The sequence below is a fragment of the Peromyscus maniculatus genome, chromosome 16 (assembly GCF_049852395.1).
Source record: "Peromyscus maniculatus bairdii isolate BWxNUB_F1_BW_parent chromosome 16, HU_Pman_BW_mat_3.1, whole genome shotgun sequence".
Lineage (NCBI taxonomy): Eukaryota > Metazoa > Chordata > Mammalia > Rodentia > Cricetidae > Peromyscus > Peromyscus maniculatus.
The window spans coordinates 36,748,566-36,766,754 of record NC_134867.1 but is presented as its reverse complement, the minus strand read 5'-3'; positions in this window follow the sequence as shown (position 1 = coordinate 36,766,754).

Below are 18,189 nucleotides of genomic sequence, written 5' to 3'. Positions count from 1 at the left end.
TAGCAGTTAAGAGTACTTGCTGCTCTTGAGGAGGACCTGGGTTCAATTCCCTGGACCCACACATTGTCTCACAGCCACGCGTAACTTTGGTTTCAGGGGCTCTGACACCTTCTTCTGACTTCAACAGTTATCAGGCATACATGTGGTTCACAGAATACATACACACATACACACATAAAATAAAAATAAATAACTCTTAAAAAACAGGAAGGGAAGAAGAAAGGAAGGGAGGGAAGAAGGAAGGACTCACCAGTGGCCTTTCCATTACTAGCAGAAAAGCTTTTGGTAGTTGTAAAATCATTTTAAGCATACTTTTAATTCCTTAAAGTATGAAAGGAGAAGATTTTTAAATATGTGGTGATCATATAATCACACATAAATCTGTGTCCACTGGTCTCAGTCCAGTACTGACTTTTGTTGTCCAGAAAGTGCTTAGACTCCACTAATTCTACAGGCTGCTTGTGGAAGACCCAGTCTGCACTGATTGCAGGGTCAAGTTTCAATAGAATAGATTGCAGGAAGGGAAACCAAGGGACACCTGCAAAGAGTGGTATTCATAGTCTCTCAGACTGAAACTTGGGGAGTCTGTAGCAGTTTCTAATACTTGGCAAGAGGCAGTTATGATTATGTGCTTGGCAATCATGCCAGAAATTGCATTATAGCTGAATACTTTAATGATACATCTGATGTTGTAGATACATATTGAATTTAAATTAGAAGTCACCAAATACCCAGTTATTATGTCCTTAGTGATTATAAAACACTGAGTTAGGAGATAGAAATGCAAAATTAAATATCTAAAATCTGTGTCCAAACAATACATTGTTTTCATTATTTTTTTTATGATCTCAATACAGTGAGAAGTAGAGAAGAAAATAAAAGAAACAGAAAAGAAGAGAAGAACTGGGAAAATCGGGATTTCAAATTTCTATTTTCTGCAGTGTTGCACTGGTAACCTTATTCTTCATGGCTTTTTCAGGAAGACACTCTCCCTTTCCGTGGCAACACCCAAAGTCATCTATTTTGATTCTGTCTCATAGGTTAGTAGTGTTGAACCCACAATCTTGATGCCAACTTGTTCCTCCTGATGCTTTTGCCTGTTCTGCTCATCTCCCATTAACAATAATGTTTTGTACAACTTTGTTGAATTGATAGACATCTCTATAGTATTGAGTTGCTTTGAGCCTCACAACCAGCCAGCACTCAAGCCTGCTTCTACATCTACTCTTGGTTGCTTCATGTAGAAATGACCAGGGCCCTCAATTCTCTGCTTATCTAGGGAATTACGTTGAACAATGCTGTCATCTCAAAGGCAAACAGCCTTTAAGAATGAATGCAACACCTTCACCCAGTGATGTTAGTATACCAGATTTAACTAAATGTATGTTTTTTCTGAGCTTCTGGGAATTTGTGATAGTTTTGTTTTGATGTTTCGTTTGTTTCTATCATGCAATAAACATTATCATGTGATCTACCTTTACCACATTGTTGTTCAGCTTGGTTCATGTTTTGAATGATGGATGGAGAGAGAGGTGAGCTAGTTAGTAATTTATGTTCATGACTAAGCCTTGTGGGTACTGTGAATGAGATGATACACAAAAATGAAAGAGCTGAGTTTTATAATGTAATACATTCTTTTGTTTGGGTCTTTCTGTGTTTTTAATTTCTTGCAGTTTATATCACATGATAACTTTATGGTTATCCTTTGATTTCGATTTAACTTTTTTGGTGCATCAGCTGGAAGAGAAAATTGCCTCTTTTCCTTAGAAACTGAAGGGTAACTAATAACTTTTCATACATATAAACTGGATTTGCTGAAACATCCCACAGATAGGCAGGACTTCTCATTTTTGTGTTAATACAAATTCCTTTGGGTAAAATCAAATTTTCCTAAACTTGAGATCAAAAGGCGATCAATTCATATTTTATATTTAAAATATTTACCCCAAACCAACCTTGTGATTCCTCCTAAAATTTCTAGTCTGACTTTTATTGAACAAAGGAATGTATTTCAGGGACTGTGTTGTTCTGTCAAAATGTTATAGTGAAGAACAATGACCACGTACTGTTGAAATGGATATTTCCCCACTAGTACATTATATAATGAGCTATGATCTCAGCATGAACATCTGTATGTAGAAACACGATGTGTAGAATTTTAAGGTCAAGTTGTGTTAAACCCATGTTCTCCAAAGCTACAGCTTCTTTCATAATAAATGACATACAAATGTCAATTTTATCCTGTACCTAACAGCTATACATTTATTATTCTTTTGACCCTACAATAAAATTCTCTGTGATGATGCTATAGTGCATAATATATCCAGTCTGCTCAGGGTTGAAGGGCAGGCCGCCACATTTGTTCTGTGTTTTTAGTGTTTTGTGGGTGATGACTTCTCTGATACCTTTGGATTTGGTTCGCTCTTCTCCTAGTTATTTAGTGTGTAAGTTTTTACTGTTTGCTATCTTCCTGCTTTTGTAATGGAATTGTTCACAGCTGTTGGTGTCCCACTGGTCACCACTTACACTACATCCTGTAAGTTCTGGCATGTTGTGTTTCTGTCCTCACTAAACTTGAAGTGTTTCCTCCTTTCCCCTGTGATTTCTCCTTTGAACCATTGGCTGCTATATTGTGTGTTTGTTAATTTCCACACACTTTTGAGTTTATATCTGCTCTTCTTCTACTTGTTTCTAGCTCTATTATACTTTGGTCTTAGAAGATATTTTGTATACTTTCAGTCTTGGGAGGTTATTGAGACTAAGATGCTATTTATCTTGAAGCATGTTTTTGAGGTCTTGAGAACAATGTACTTTATGTGTTGCTGGGTGAAGTGTTCTATTAATGTCTGCTAAAGGTGGAAGATTGCTTTTGACAAAGGAGCAAAAGCAATTCAGTGGGGGAAAGGATGATAGTTTCAAAGTCATCAGGCTGGATGAGTTAATATGTCCATGTAAAATAATGAGCTTCATGCATGGTACAACTACAACAATTAACCAAAACTGGATCGTTTATATAAAAGTAAAACCTAAAATTGTAAACTTCTAGAAAAAAAATTAAGTAGAAATTTTTGTGACTCTAGGTTAGGTTAAAAAAATAGAAATGAAGTCAAAAGTACTATTCACAAGAGGAGCAAGTTGATCAATTACAGTTTATAAGAGTTAAAAATGTCTACTCCACAAAAGTCACAAGCTAGGAAAAAATATTTGCAATTACGTTTATGATGAAGAGTTGCTGATAGAATGCCCAAATTAGTTCTAAAAGTTTGATAACAAAATTAACAGCAGCAGCAACAAGAATTTCAATGCTAACATCAACAGGCATGTTGGCAGTATAAGTACCTCTCTTGGACATGCATACCTAAACTACAACAAATAACAAATAATGCCATACATCTATTAAAATGGCCAAGACTTGGAAAAAGAACTACACCTCCTATTGGTAAGAATGTAGGGGAATGCTCATATATCATTGCTATGGTTGCAAATAGAACAACCACTTCAAAAAGTTGCTTGTTCTGTAACGAAGTCAAATGTGGCTTGGGAAGATGGCTCAGTGAATAAAAACTACTTGACTTACAAACAAGAGGATCTGAGTTTCAATCCCCAGAATACATTTAATGCCAAATGGGGTAGGGCACATGTATAATCCCAGTGTTCCTGTGGCAAAATAGGAGACAGAAGAATCCCAGGAAACTTACAGGCCAGCTAGTGCACATATACAGTGGTGAACAAGAAGACCCTGTCTCAAGCAAGGTGGAAAGTGAAAACCAACACTTGAAGTGGGCCTCTGGCCTCCACACATGGCTTCATGACACATCTCACTTGCCCTTCACACAGATGAACATGCAAACATGCATTCAAATAATGTTAAAAAAATTAAATATGACCTGTCATACTACATGGTCATTCCATTGCTAGGTATTTACCTAAGACATCCATGCAAAGACTTATGCAAGAACATTCATAGAAGCTTTGTTTTAACATGCCAATCTAGAGACAAAGAGGAAAAGGAATTGTATAGACATGCAACTTATGACGGAGTATCATATATTGTTCTTACTTGGCAATAAGAACAAAGGAGCCATTGAGACACATGATATTGATGAATATCAAAATAATTAGACCAAATGAAAGAAGCCAGACAACATGAATGCGTACTATCTGATTTCATTTGCATAAATCATAGAAATATGTACTAACTCATAGTGACAGAAAGAAAATGAAATGGTTCAGTGGTTTCCTGAGATTGTGATGGAAGATAAGAAGGGGAAAAAGGCATTATAAGCAAACTTGAGGGTGACAGGTACATTCATTGTCCTGATTGTGATGGGTTTTATTATGTATTATATTATTTTATTATATTACACCAAACAATCTCTCAATCAAGCTGTTTAAAATTTAATAAGTATAATCATGACACTTTCTTAGTTAAGATTCTATAGAATCTTCAGAATCTATGATTGAAGAAACCAACTGCATGTCATGTCATACAGTGTTCTTGATCTTACAGTCTCCTGTAATTTCTGCATACAGTAGGTGGACCTACTATGTAAACAATGTGGAACTTACAGTAAAGCCTCTTCTACATGGGGCAGACAGACATCTGCTTATGTATGGTGGCTTGAACGTAATTGGCCTCCACAATAGCATATGGAGTAGCACTATTAGGAGGTGTGGCTTTGTTGGAGTGGGTATGGCCTTGTTGGAGGAAGTGTGTCACTGTAGCGGTGGGCTTTGATGTTTCCTATTTTCAGGATATGGTCCAGTATCTCCGTTGACTTCCTGTTGCCTTCAAGATATAGGACTGTCAGCTATTCCTCCAGCACCATGTCTGCCTGCACACTGCCATGCTCCCCACCGTGATGATAATGGACTGAACCTCCGAAACTGTAAGTGAGCCACCCTTAATTAAATGTGTTCCTTTATAAGAGTTGCCATGATCATGGTGTCTCTTCACAGCAATAAAAACCGTAAGACATTTTACCGTTAAAATTAGGTTCCAATCATTTTTTTTTTTTAATCTTCCTCCTCCCCACCACACTCACAAGCAGGCAGGCCCTGCCTCTTCTGTAATCTCATAGCACCCTATTCAAGCTGCTGTGATTACCTCCCAACAGATTATGTGTTTGCCTTTCAGGCCCTCTATTAGCTTTTAAGGGCTTTATTTGGTCCTTTTTTTCCAGCAGGTAGTAGACAAGATTTAACAAACTTTGTCAAATGAATATGTGATCTCAAGATCAAGGAGGTAAAAACATAAACTGCTTATATAAATGTATAGCATATGATCCCTAACTATTGTTACTGCTCTAAATATGTCCTGAAGGCAAACATTCTTCCAGGAACCCCCAGGTCTCTGTGAGAAGAGAGATGTGGTGTTGCAGCATCTTTTCCATACCCATTAATTACTGTTCAGGCTCCACTGCACAGATTTGCACTCCTCCTTGAGCCCAGTGAGGCCTTGGTATTCACACAACTCAAGTAACCCTAGTTCTCACATTATTGAAGCTAGACAAACTTATTTTGATTACATTAATTCCAGTGTTTTTAAGTGGAAAAAACTGTAAAACTTTTAGTAAGGGAATAAAACTGACTGAAAACCAGCAGCAGCAGAGTAATTAAACTTTAATTCATTCTGTCATATTTTCTTTAGGTAATCTTAAAAAACAGCACACACTTCCTCATTCTGGTTTTTCCTCTTTGATTTTGTGTAATGGTTGCTCTTTCTTAATTAAAAGGGCTGCTGGAGGATAAAGCATGGTAATACAATCAGGCCAAACTTTTTCAAATTTCCTTCTTTATTGCTTTCTACCTTAATGAAAACATTCTCACACTAAGCCTCAGAACTATCAGAGAACAACCCAGGTAGCTCTAAAGAATCTGAAAGCAATGAAAGTCTCATATGTAATTCTTATATTGACACAGAAATATAATTCTTTGATTAAACTTGTTGCTAATTGCATCATCATCTTCACCCACCGGGCCATGTGAGTGGGATAATTTCTCTTTAAGTAATTTGAAAAGTCCAATGACTGGCGACTGGAAAAATTCAGAAGACAACTTACAAAACCGGCTTCAGGAGAGCGAAACTCCTAATCCGATTGATTATGCCTCAGAGAGTCTGTGGGTTCCTTTTCCAGAGCTGAGTAATTCTTCTCTGCTTAGCTTCAAGTAATTGCAAAATCCAGACCTGTGGAATGACTCCAATTTGTGGACAGTGTGATTAATTTAAAGAACCTTGGCATAGTAACAAAGTGAAGGATTTCTCACGGTGAGAAATTTTCAACTTATTTTGTGCATAAAATGGAACAGATTTGGAGGGTCCTGCCTCTGTGGAATTAGCATTCAGGAAGGAGCCGAAGAAACATCTTGGCTGGTTGTTTTCTTTTTCGCCGAGAACATGGCAATGGTCTTGAGGGCCAGTGGTATCCAGTGCAGGATAGACCCTTGAAATCATCACAACGAGTAGAAGAAACTCATACTAATTAGGTACCAGTGTTGACCCATCAACCACACACTGAGCCCCTAAGGTATGAAAGCTGCTAGTAAGCACAGCGAGCATCTACCCATGTAGAGTGCTGGTAGGCAAACCACATTGGAATGAAGGAGACACACATTTCTGGTTTGAAAGATGATTTTCCAAGGCGTAGTTTTAGGGCAGTCTACAGTAGAACTGCTTATGGTAGAACAAGGGCATCATTCAAGTAATTAATAAGTACGTGGGTTCCCAGTAATGTCTATGTATACTGAGTGGAGAAAGCCACTATGCTTAAGTTTAAAATCAAAAAAAAAAAAAAAGAAAAGAAAAGAAGAAGAAGAAGAGAAAAAGAATCTGGGTGGTGGTGGGACATGCCTTTAATCCCAGCACTTGGGAGGCAGAGGCAGGTGGATCTCTATGAGTTCAAGGCCAGCCTGGGCTACAGAGTGAGTTCCAGGATAGGCTCCAAAGCTACACAAAGAAACCCTGTCTCAAAAAAAACTAAATAAATAAATAAATAAATAAATAAATAAATAAATAAATAAATAAATAAGACAAAAGAATAAACATGGCATATAGTATAACTTTATCTCTGCAAAGGGAAACTGAGAAACTATTTAGGTTTAAAGAAAGGGATAAATTATGCCTGGGAAGAAGGATTAGAAAATAAAGAGCTTTTATTTGTTTGTTTAGTATTTTTTAATTTGTTTACCTTTTTTATTTTTCACACTTGTATGTATGTTTTCCTCTAAATAAAAATTTCCTGCAAATGCAAAATAAACCTTGCTCAATCAAGAACAAAATGTCTAATTAAATTTGTCATTATTAGATATTGCTACTCTCTAAAAGAGTTCACTTAAAAATGAGACAATAAAGGGAGAAACATTTGAAACAGGCAAAAACTTTAGGAAGGCAAGAGACAGTGGGGTATTGCCATGAATGGCACTTGGATCATTTTTATTCCCATATTTGGTGCATCATCCCAGTTTCTTGCTACATCCACATCCCGTTATTACAGTAATTTACATCACAGAATTCTGGTGAGTATAAAGTTGTTTGATTTTTTTCAAGGTTATCTTTTTAGTATAACCACTTTCTCTAACAGAAATTTTAAGAAAGTATTAAAGATTTGACATGGTTTAATTTCAAGATGTTTAAATAAATTAAAACAAAACATTAGAGTACAACCACAGTCCCCTCATTACCTCTCATTTCACTTTTACTATTTGGCCAAACATTAAATTCAAACTGTTGTCAAAAACCACCAAAATATCCTGATCATTGAACTCCAAAGGGTTTCATTTATCTCCATGTGGTATAGCAATCAACAACAGAAAACTGATGTTGCAGGGTTCTGTAGTAACTAACAGTAATAGTAATAATCACTACTGAACTCTCCTGAACTCTCCACTCCACCACAGTGCTACAATTCCCAACACTCTCTTGTTTATTTCCCAAGATATGTCTCTCTCCTGTTTATTTCCCAAAACCCTAATTGCATCTCTTCCTTCATCTGTGCTCAAAGATTTAAAAGTCTTCCACATTAGCATCTCCAGGGTCAGCTTCTTTGTAGAACTACTTTATAATTCTTACAAAAACTGGGAGAGGCCACTGAAACACCCCAACCATCTCTAATTAACCCCTCCTTTCTTTACTCACTAAACCTATTTCTCTGTATTAACCCAATGGCTCCTTTTGCTGATTGGGTTCTTTCAAAATAATATTTTAGTACAAATTATGCAGTTGTATGGTATTTTAAAATACTGGAGTGTCAAAGCTTAGAAATGTCATGTGGAATAGGAGTTCTGAGGGTGAGCTTGAATATAAACATTTTTTAAATCTCTCCAGATGTTCAAATGTAAAACAGAAAAATTACTAGTCAAAATTCAGTATTTTGTGAACATAGCTTGCTTTTATTGGGGTATTCACTTCATCTGGGAGCACAAAAGAGTAGAAAACAAGCTACAGAGATTCGACACATTCGATGAGAAGTCTGTCTCAGAAGCTCTTTTTTAGGGGTGTGGTGAGATAACTCCTCAGCTTGCTGCACAGGTTGAGAATTGGAGTTCCTAGCTCTCAAGTAAGTTCTAGCTTTTATTGCTGCCTGTAATCCCAGGGGACAGCACTTGAGGACCGGATCCCCAGAACCAGTTGGCTAACTGGCCTAGCTGAATTAGCAAATGGAATTCAAGTGAGAGACCCTGCCTCAATAGATAGAGTGTAGAAAACAGTCAATGAAGACACCTGATACCAACAGTGGGCCTCTACATCATGGGCACACATGCACATGGACCTGAACATACACATGTTCTTTTTCTTCAATGTTCTGGCAAGAATCTATTTTAAAAGTACAGAGGTTTTGGCATTTTAGAGCTGTGTCTATATTTTTCTTTTTCTCTTTCATGCTTAGGCTATGGTCCACACAAATCAGAAAATAATGTAACTATGTAAATGGAGTTATCATAGATGTTATCTATGGAAGCTTCATTAAGGTTGGTATTTCTAATATTTAATGATTAAGCTGCATCTCGTCTCCTGGTTTGTCAAGATGCCCCATCCCTATTTTTTCTTCTTTTGTTGTAAAAACTTTCTGTGTATCTCCATCCTAACACCATACATATGTCTCTTTTTCTATCTCAATTGTTGTATCAATTTGGACAATAAATGTAAGCATCTAAGATGGGGAAATTACAGCCACACATTACAAATATTAATGTCAGGAGTTGGAGAGATGGCTTAGTGCTGAAGAGTACTTACTGACCTTGCAGAGGACCTGAGTTAATTCCCAGCACCACATGATGGCTCATAACAGGTCAGTAACTTCTGTTGCTGGGGATCCTATGTCCTCTTCTGGCCTCCACAGGCACTGCATTCACTTGGTACATAAGCATCTATGCAGACAAAAATACTCATACATATAAAATAAAAAGGAACCTTTATGCAGAATACAGATACCAAAAGAAATTAGGAAAATATCAACATGATATTACTTCAATCTAGATTTTTTAACATGACAGTTTTATTCTAGACTCATCTAGAATGATACTTTTAGCATTATCAACCACCCCACAGAGTCAGGGAAGGGCTTATATCCCAATCTGATTCTCTGCTCTCATCTTTCCTCCTCGCTACAGAAGAGGTGAGAAAGAACATTGGAACCTTTGGTAGCCAACTTGTAGTCAATTGGGGATGCTGCCAAGGTACAAAGTGGGCACATGGGAGTTAAAGCATAGAGACAAAAATAACTAGTCCTCCTCTAGAATTGTTCCAGCCACATGAGGAAAAAGTTATCTAGCTTTTAGCTTTTTGGCCAAACTGAGCTTACATTTGTCTTACATACATACAGAATATTTTGGCAGATGCAGAAGAAAGATAATTAGTGGATTGGAAGTAAAGAGAGCAGAAGTGTATCTCATTGTACACACTTAGGAAAGTATTCAGTGAGTAGACTGTCAAGGTTTTCATTATTTCCTTATGGGGACTTGGACAAATCACATCACTTTAGTGAGTTTTCTATAAAATGAAATGTTAACAGACATTTTTCTGAAATCACTCTGTGTTGACATATGCTTATATTTATGATGACTACTGTAAATCTTCGATGTTATTAACTCTAGTTTTGTATGTGAGGGATTGTTTCTTTGTATTTTCCTAGTTTGAAATCTCTTCATTGTATTCTTAAGCACCAACATTTTAACACTAATTACACTTATAAAAGTAATAAACATCATGTTTGGTAATAGAGGTATCCGCTCCACTGTACTTTAACATATGAATTAATATCCCTGAAAGGCATAAGATAATTGTTACAACATGGCTAAACAAGAAGGTATTTCACAGTAAATCACAATAGAGACTTGACTGCTTCACTCTGTACTGACAGAGATCACACTTTTCTGCAGCTGTGGGGTACATTGCTGTTATGTGATGTTGTATGAACTGTAGAAAAATACATGCTGCTTATCAGCTATATTTAACACCTAGGCTTGTTCAAACCATTTGAACATTTGTTTTGTTTTGTGCTTGGTTAGTTTTCTTCCTTCTTGTTTGGGTAACAAAATTTGTTTTCTAAAAATACAAAAGAATTCAATGTGATTGTTATGAAACCAAGACTAAAACAAAACATCTACTTGAAGATCTTCCACAGAGAAGGTTAATAATTAGTTCTTTTTTAATTGGGGAGCCTACTGGGTTTATACATATAAAAGATGGTGGTGACTTGAAAAAGAAGAGTCAAGGAAATGTTCATAAAACTCCAGCCGCATTGAGACTTCTATAAATGTCAGAAGCTCTCCATGGTAGGTGGAGAACGTGTCATGATTTGATGAGGTTTGTAGTCACTAGCAGGTTTAAGTTAAAAACTGTTTGAACTCCCTAATGCAGTTGGAGAAGCCATTACTTAAATAAGATGGTAAAATTGACTTCCTAATCTCTCAAGGCTTTTAAGTTTTCATGGCTGTCTATGTAACAATAGCCTTAATATTACTTGGCATGTCATCATTTTTCCATCAAAATAATGACTGTTGTCCAATTCATAGATACGGTACATTTTTGCACTCAAATTAACAGTCAGTCTGAGTCAGCTGTGAGACTTTTCTCTTTATATTGTGAATTTGGCTTCTAAAAGGGGGCTATATTCAGAGTTAAAACACTAATAATGTTTATCATGTACTTAAAGAGCCCTAGTGAAGGAATAACTACCATTTTTGTGGCAAAGCTCAGTCAGAAGTTAATTGCATATGTATGAAGGTAAAATCAATGTTTAATATTTATTTTATCTCCTGATCTTCAAATTTCAACATAAAATGTCCTTATACATTTTGCCACATTATGAACAGAGAGATTTAACAAGTATAATGCATATAAAAATAATCTAAAAAGATTCTTATTTGGGGCTACAGAGATTTCTCAGTGGTTAAGAGCACTGATTATTTTTCAATAGGACCCTGATTCTACTCCCAGCACCCATAGGGCAGCTTACAACTGCCTTTAACTCCAGAGCCATGGCATCTGATGCCCTCTTCTGGATTCTGCAGGCACTGCATACACGTACTACACAGACATACATGCAGTCGAAACACCCATACATGTAAAATAAAATGAATAAATAAATTTAAAATAAATATTCTTATGATTATTGACAAATAATAAATCCTCAGAGAAAATGTACCATCTTTAAATGACCATGATGGCTAAGTGATGCTACTTTCATTCCGTATTTGTTCTAAGTAAGACTGTTCATAATTGTTCCAAGTAACAGTTTTTTTTTTATTTTGTAATATACTGCTGTTTACTTCTTAGTAATCTAACTTCTTTTTATTTGAGAACTAATTCCCTGCTTATCAGTGTTCATTTATGACTCATCCTAGGGCATAAGTTTCTTAAGGCTTGTTGTATAGAACTGTCTTCAAGCAATCCTGCCACGATCTTCAGGAGTTTTGCTAGACCTGCTCACAAAGATTATCATATCTGGACTTGTTGACTGTTGATAATGGATTATAGAAGGAGGGATAGGGGGGTCATGAAACCCTCACACAAGTATCCAGATAACCCTCCTAATGAGTTGTATATAATTCTGCCCTAATTGTGCATGGAATCAGGGTATCAGGGAAAACGCAGAGTGAAGAAGGACTAGAAAATGAGCCTACCTCTATGTGGCTATGGGAAAGGCATCATCTCTGCTGGGTAAAGGCTTCCTAGGGTGGCTGTTACAGGTGGGAAGCACCCATGTTCCTGATAGAAAGCCCAATAAGCACATTGGTTTCCCAGAGTGCATTTGGTGGAATTATGCCTTGGTTTGTTGTTGGAGCTTTAGGAGGAGGGGTACACATTGTTTATACCTTAAGGCTTCATTATTTTTATTTATTTTTTGCTTTGTTTTTTTTTCAACTTTATCCTTCTTTTCTTTTTTTTAAATTTATTTTACAATACTATTCAGTTTTACATAACAGCCACAGATTCCCTTGTTCTCCCCCTTCCTGCCCCCCTCCCCTTCCCCCTAGCCCACCCCCCATAGCATTATTTTTATTTTAAACAACACTCCTAAACTCGCCAAGGCATCAAGTACAACGAATATAATATCCTCAATAGCTACTCTCCAACATAGAAGCAATATTTGAATTTCAACAGTATTAGAGACTCAGAGGAAGGGAAGGAGGAAAGAAGGGAAAAGAGGAGAGAGAGAGTGAGAGAGAGAGAGAGAGAGAGAGAGAGAGAGAGAGAGAGAGAGAGAGAGAGAGAGAATATTGAAAGAAGTAGAAAACCCACTTGGTTGAAAAATTCATTGGTTAGTACAAATTTAAAAATATTTTCATCATTAGTTTTCAGGAGGTATTTGTATGAGGGCTTAGAAATTGATAGGAAACTGGTCTAGACAGAGTATGCGCACAGAGGGGATGCCATTAGCACTCCAGAGGCTACTGTAGTAGACTCCTTTTGCTATATTCAACATTGATTGGACACAGCTTGGATGACAGAGCAGAAGCAACTGTGGAGACAGAATCAGAATAGCAGCTACTGTTTGTTTGGTCAAGGGAGTAGGAGAGTAGTCGGTGAGGCTTCTGCGTTTAGATAACACTACATTTTTAAAATCTGCATGGAAGTTAAACAGATATGTTCATTTTGTGAAATTCATGGAGTTTTTATGATTAAGTTAGTTTACTATATGTAATATCTTTTCTATAAGGTTTGCCCATCCTCCCCCAAAAGAAGGGACTCCCTACAAAACCACTGACTTTAACTGTGTTTTAAAAGTTATCATGAAAGGTCAAGCAAAACAAGGGCTAATGTGAAGGAAAAGACACATGAGTGAATCCTGACCACATCTTGTAACAGGAAAATACTACCACAGAACAGATATATAATACAGTATTAGTCTATGTTCTTCTTTTTTTCTGATAAAGGCCACCAGGAATATACATTAAAGAAAGAGCTTTTTTTTTTTTTTTTTTTTTTTTTTTTTTTTTTTTTTTTTTTTTAAGACAGGGTTTCTCTGTGTAGCTTTGGTGCCTTTCCTGGAACTCAAACCTGTAGCCCAGGCTAGCCTTGAACTCACAGAGATCCACCTGGCTTTGCCTCCCAAGTGCTGGGATTAAAGGCATATACCACCACCACCGGGCCAGGAGCCTTTTTTAATTTTGGAAACTGATCATACATATGCAGAAGGAAGAAACAAGAAACCTACTTCTTACCATATATGAAAGCCAATTCAAAATGTATCCAAGACCTTCCTGTAAGACCCGAAGCCATGAAACTACTAGAAGAAAACATAGAGTGGGGGCTCTCCAGACATTGGGATAAGATTGAGGTTTTTGCCTACAACACCAAAGGCATAGGCAACAAAGTGAAAATTAGACCAATGGGAGTATGTTAATCAAAAATCTTCAGCATATAGAGGAAGCAGGAAAAAATACAGACAAAAATAAGTATTTTCAAATAATCTATTCAATCAGGTATCATTGTCCAGAATGTACAAGAAGCTCAAACAGCAAAACCCATGTAATCTGACTTAAAATGCATAAATCATCTGAGTAGATATTATGCCTATGTATGCCATTTGCTTATAATAGATACTGCATCTACAACTATACTACAGATCTCCTGAAGTACATGAAAAAAAGGCTTAAGCTCGCTGTTTATCAAGGAAATTTGGATCAGAACAATGAGATGTCATCTCCTGCTGCTAGAATGACTTACAGTTACACATCTGAGTGGGGACATGAAGGAAGTCATTGGTGGGGAGAATGCTGAATCAGCAGAGGCATCATTACCATGTGGAGGATTCTCAAAAAACTAAAGGTAGAGTATTATATTATTTAGGAATTCTACTACTGGACATTATCTAAGAGAAATGAAATCATTCTACCAAAAGATAAGTATACTTTCTCTTTACTGCTCAATTTATAATCTCTAAGAAAAGAAAGCAATTGAGATGAACATTTATGAATGAATACCTAACAAACTGTGTTATATATATACACAATGAAATATTACTCAACCATAAGCAAAAAAAATGGAATTTTATCATTTGCTACCAGTAACATGGAAGGAACTAAAAGACATTGTTTTAAGAAAAATAAAACCAGATACAATAAGACAAGTACTGCATATTTTCAATTCATAATAATTGGTCTTAAGAGTTAAAGAAGGAGGGGTTGGGCATTTAGCTCAGTGGTAGAGCGCTTGCCTAGCAAGTGCAAGGCCCTGGGTTTGGTCCTCAGCTCTGAAAAAAAAAAAGTTAAAGAACTGTTTATAAGGGATGGGGTTGTGAGTAAAAGAAACTGCATTTGTACTTAGGAAGAATTCATTCTTGTCTTCCATAGCTGTAGTAAGTAGACCATAGTCCACAACAATTTATGATGTACTTCAAAATATCAGAAAAAAAACAAAACAAAAACAAAGACTACTAGATAGTGTCTTTAGGCACAACAGGGAAACTGAACTCATGAAATCCCAGTAATATGGTCACCTAAACAAGCCTTACACAGTGATCAGTTGACATGTCAGTGTGAATGGTGGAATTTCTAAAGCTCCATCTCTTGATAGGAAAGCTGTAGGCAAACAAAGGCTGCTGAGAGGAGAGAATCAGTCTTTTCCGGAGATGAGCCTCCTGATAGGCTATACCATCCCAAGTGGTCAGCCCTGAACACATGTGCACATGAGCAACAGTAGATGAACAGAATGGTGTGTGTGTGTGTGTGTGTGTGTGTGTGTGTGTGTGTGTGTGTGTGTGTGTAACCATTACAGAAAGGGCCATGCATTTGAGGGTGTGTATGAGAGGAGTTAGTGGGGCAGAGGGAGAAATGTGAATGATGTTAATACAGCACTTATGTGTAAAATCCTAAAAAACAAAAAAATACAAAAATTTAAATGAAAAAAATAGGAAAGGATCCTCAGCTTCCCAGTTCATAGAAATTAAAAATGTCGGGAAAAATCCATATGGAAATTATCCTGATCTTTATACATTATTTATGACTAAGATGTCATACTTTACTCTGTGGTAATGTACAAATATTCTGTCAATTAAATTGATTCTGGTTTACAGTGTCAGAATTTATTCATTCAATTTACTTTATTATAAAAAAAATTCCTTGGGAAGGAAAAAAAATATATACACCTTAGTTAACCAGACGCAAAGACTATACAACGTAATGAAGCCCTACACAGTTAGAATTGGCATTCAGAACAGAAGCTGTGAAACTTCACATTACGTTTCTGCAAGTATCCCCCTACCAAAACCCAGAATGACAGAATTGTGAGAAAAACATTCCGACTTACATATACTCATGCTTATCACCTGCATCCACCCCTCCCTTATCCCCTTATATGTAGCCTTTTCTGTTCTCTTTTCTTCATGTTATACTGCACACATATACTCACATATTCACACACATTGTTGGCTAGATTCCATGTGAGAGAGAGCGCATGTGGTTTCTTTCTGAGAGTGTGTGACCTTGAGTAACATCAAAAATTCTAAGTTCACCATCTTCCCACAAATTTCTGTTGTTGTTGTTTTGTTTTTCGAAACGGGGTTTCTCTGTGTAGTTTTGGTGCCTGTTCTGGATGTCCCTCTGTAGACATGGCTGGCCTCGAACTCACAGAGATCCGCCGGCCTCTGCCTCTCGAGTGCTGGGATTAAAGGCGTGTGCCACCACTGCCCGGCTTTCCCACAAATTTTGAAACTTCATTTTTTTCTAAAGTTGAATAATATTCCATCATTTTTACTATGCAAATTTTATTTTCAATTCTCCTGTGTTTGGACAATGAGGTTGATCCAATTCTTTACAATGGTGAATAAAATAACAACAAGCATAATAAATGGGGTATGGCGTGTCAGACATCTTCCATTTATCATGTATGTGTATGTGAGAGAGTGTAGCCTCCCATATGGCTATCAGAAGACAGCTTTTGGGAATCACTTCTTTTCTTCCACCTTATTGAGACAGGATCTCTCTTGTCTCCTGCCTCACTTCCCATCTCTCAGGAGGCATCCTGGGACATCTGTGTGCTTATGTAGCTGGCTTCTGAGGACAGAACTTTACACCACCATACTTGCACAGTAAATTCAGTAACTCCATTTATCATTTGAGCCATCCTGCCTGTCCCCGAATTTAGTTTGGAATGGCTCAGAAAAACACTGTGTACCCCTATGAGAGAGTGGCTGAGAATGTTTGCCATTGTGCACATCAAAGCTTGTGGAAGGTACAATTGTGTGTGGCTGTGCATGAGTTAGTGTAAAAAAAAATGTATGGGTAGGTGGGTGTTGTGAGCCACAAAACAAGTACAGAGCACAAAGTGGTGGGGATAGTTGAATTCAAATATACGTATTGTTTTTCTTTCAATATCTTTGTATGATTTTCAAAAGTTTCCAAGCAAAAGGAAACATTTTAAAAGGCAAAAGGACAGAGGAGAAAAAAACAAACAAACAAACAAAAAAAAAATGAGTCACTTGACTCAAATCTCCAGCCACAGGATTCTTGATGGGCTGCAGGGAGGACCAAGATGAAGCCGAGCCGTCTGGGGAAGAATGCTCCATAATGGCTTGGCGACACCGGGTGAATTATATTCTTCACGGGCAAACCCCCTGAACACTCACCGTCCTAAATCTTATTTTTATATGGCACACATTTAGAAAATTTAGGAGTGTCCTGGAAAGTTATAACAGCTGGTGTGCGAGTGTTGGGCCCCGGGGCGGGGGGTTGGTTGAATGTCGGAGGAATTCCGAGGCCTCTGGAGAAGTGTTTCAGAACGGGGCCCCCGACTGCCTGGGAGCCCTCAATGTGAGAAACAAGTCTCTGGACAGGGCCTGACAGATGTTATGAAGGGGTGGTGCTAAGTGCCTTTTTCAGGATATTAAACCAGCATCCTAACTGGCAAGAGAAAAAAAAAATGAATTGTCACTGACATTGTGTCGGCTCATTGGAGTCGCAGACCGGCTACTCCGCGAGCTCTGGGAACCATTACACGGGATCGATCGGCTCCCAGGCTGGAACCTAAATAATGATTCCTAATAAAACCTATTTTAGACTGTTTGGGCTAGAGAATAGAGACAGGTCACCAAACATAATGCACTTAAAGCCAGCCCCCCTTCCCTTTCTCTCTTTTTAAAGAGATGAATAATGGGAGAGAGATCTGGTGATAAGGCCGGCGGGAAAGAAGGCCTTTTTGCTGCTGGCCAATCTGCTGAGCTGATGGCTGTAAACGGACACCCCTAATGAAATAAAAATGTCTCAGTTCAAGTACATAGCTGTGCGATTGTTAGGCACGCTGAACTCTGGCTGGGATCCTGATGAAGGGTACTAAGTAACTGGCTGACAGTTTCCCATGCCTTCCTTCCTCCCCAGACCCTCATTGAAAAGCAAATAAAAGAATGGGGATCGTGCCCCCATATTAAAGGACAGTAGCAAGCCTAATTTTCCTCCAGAGAAAGCTGTGCGCTTTCTCATCTTTGTCTGGTCTCCCTGCCTATGAATGGCTTATTTGACGTCTCAGAGCCCAAGGCTGGTAGTCCGTCGTGGCCGGCTTGTATCCTACCACGTGCTTTTTTAAAAAGGGCAAACTGGAGACAAGAGAGGCCTGTGCCTGAGGGAGGTTGTCTCAGCCCCTCTGTGTGCCCTCCTCCTCTGAGCTATTATTTCGGACAGCAGACGGGAGGAGAAGCCCTGTCCAAACGTGCTAAGATGGGACGGCTGTGGTTACCCTGGTCCCCCCACCCC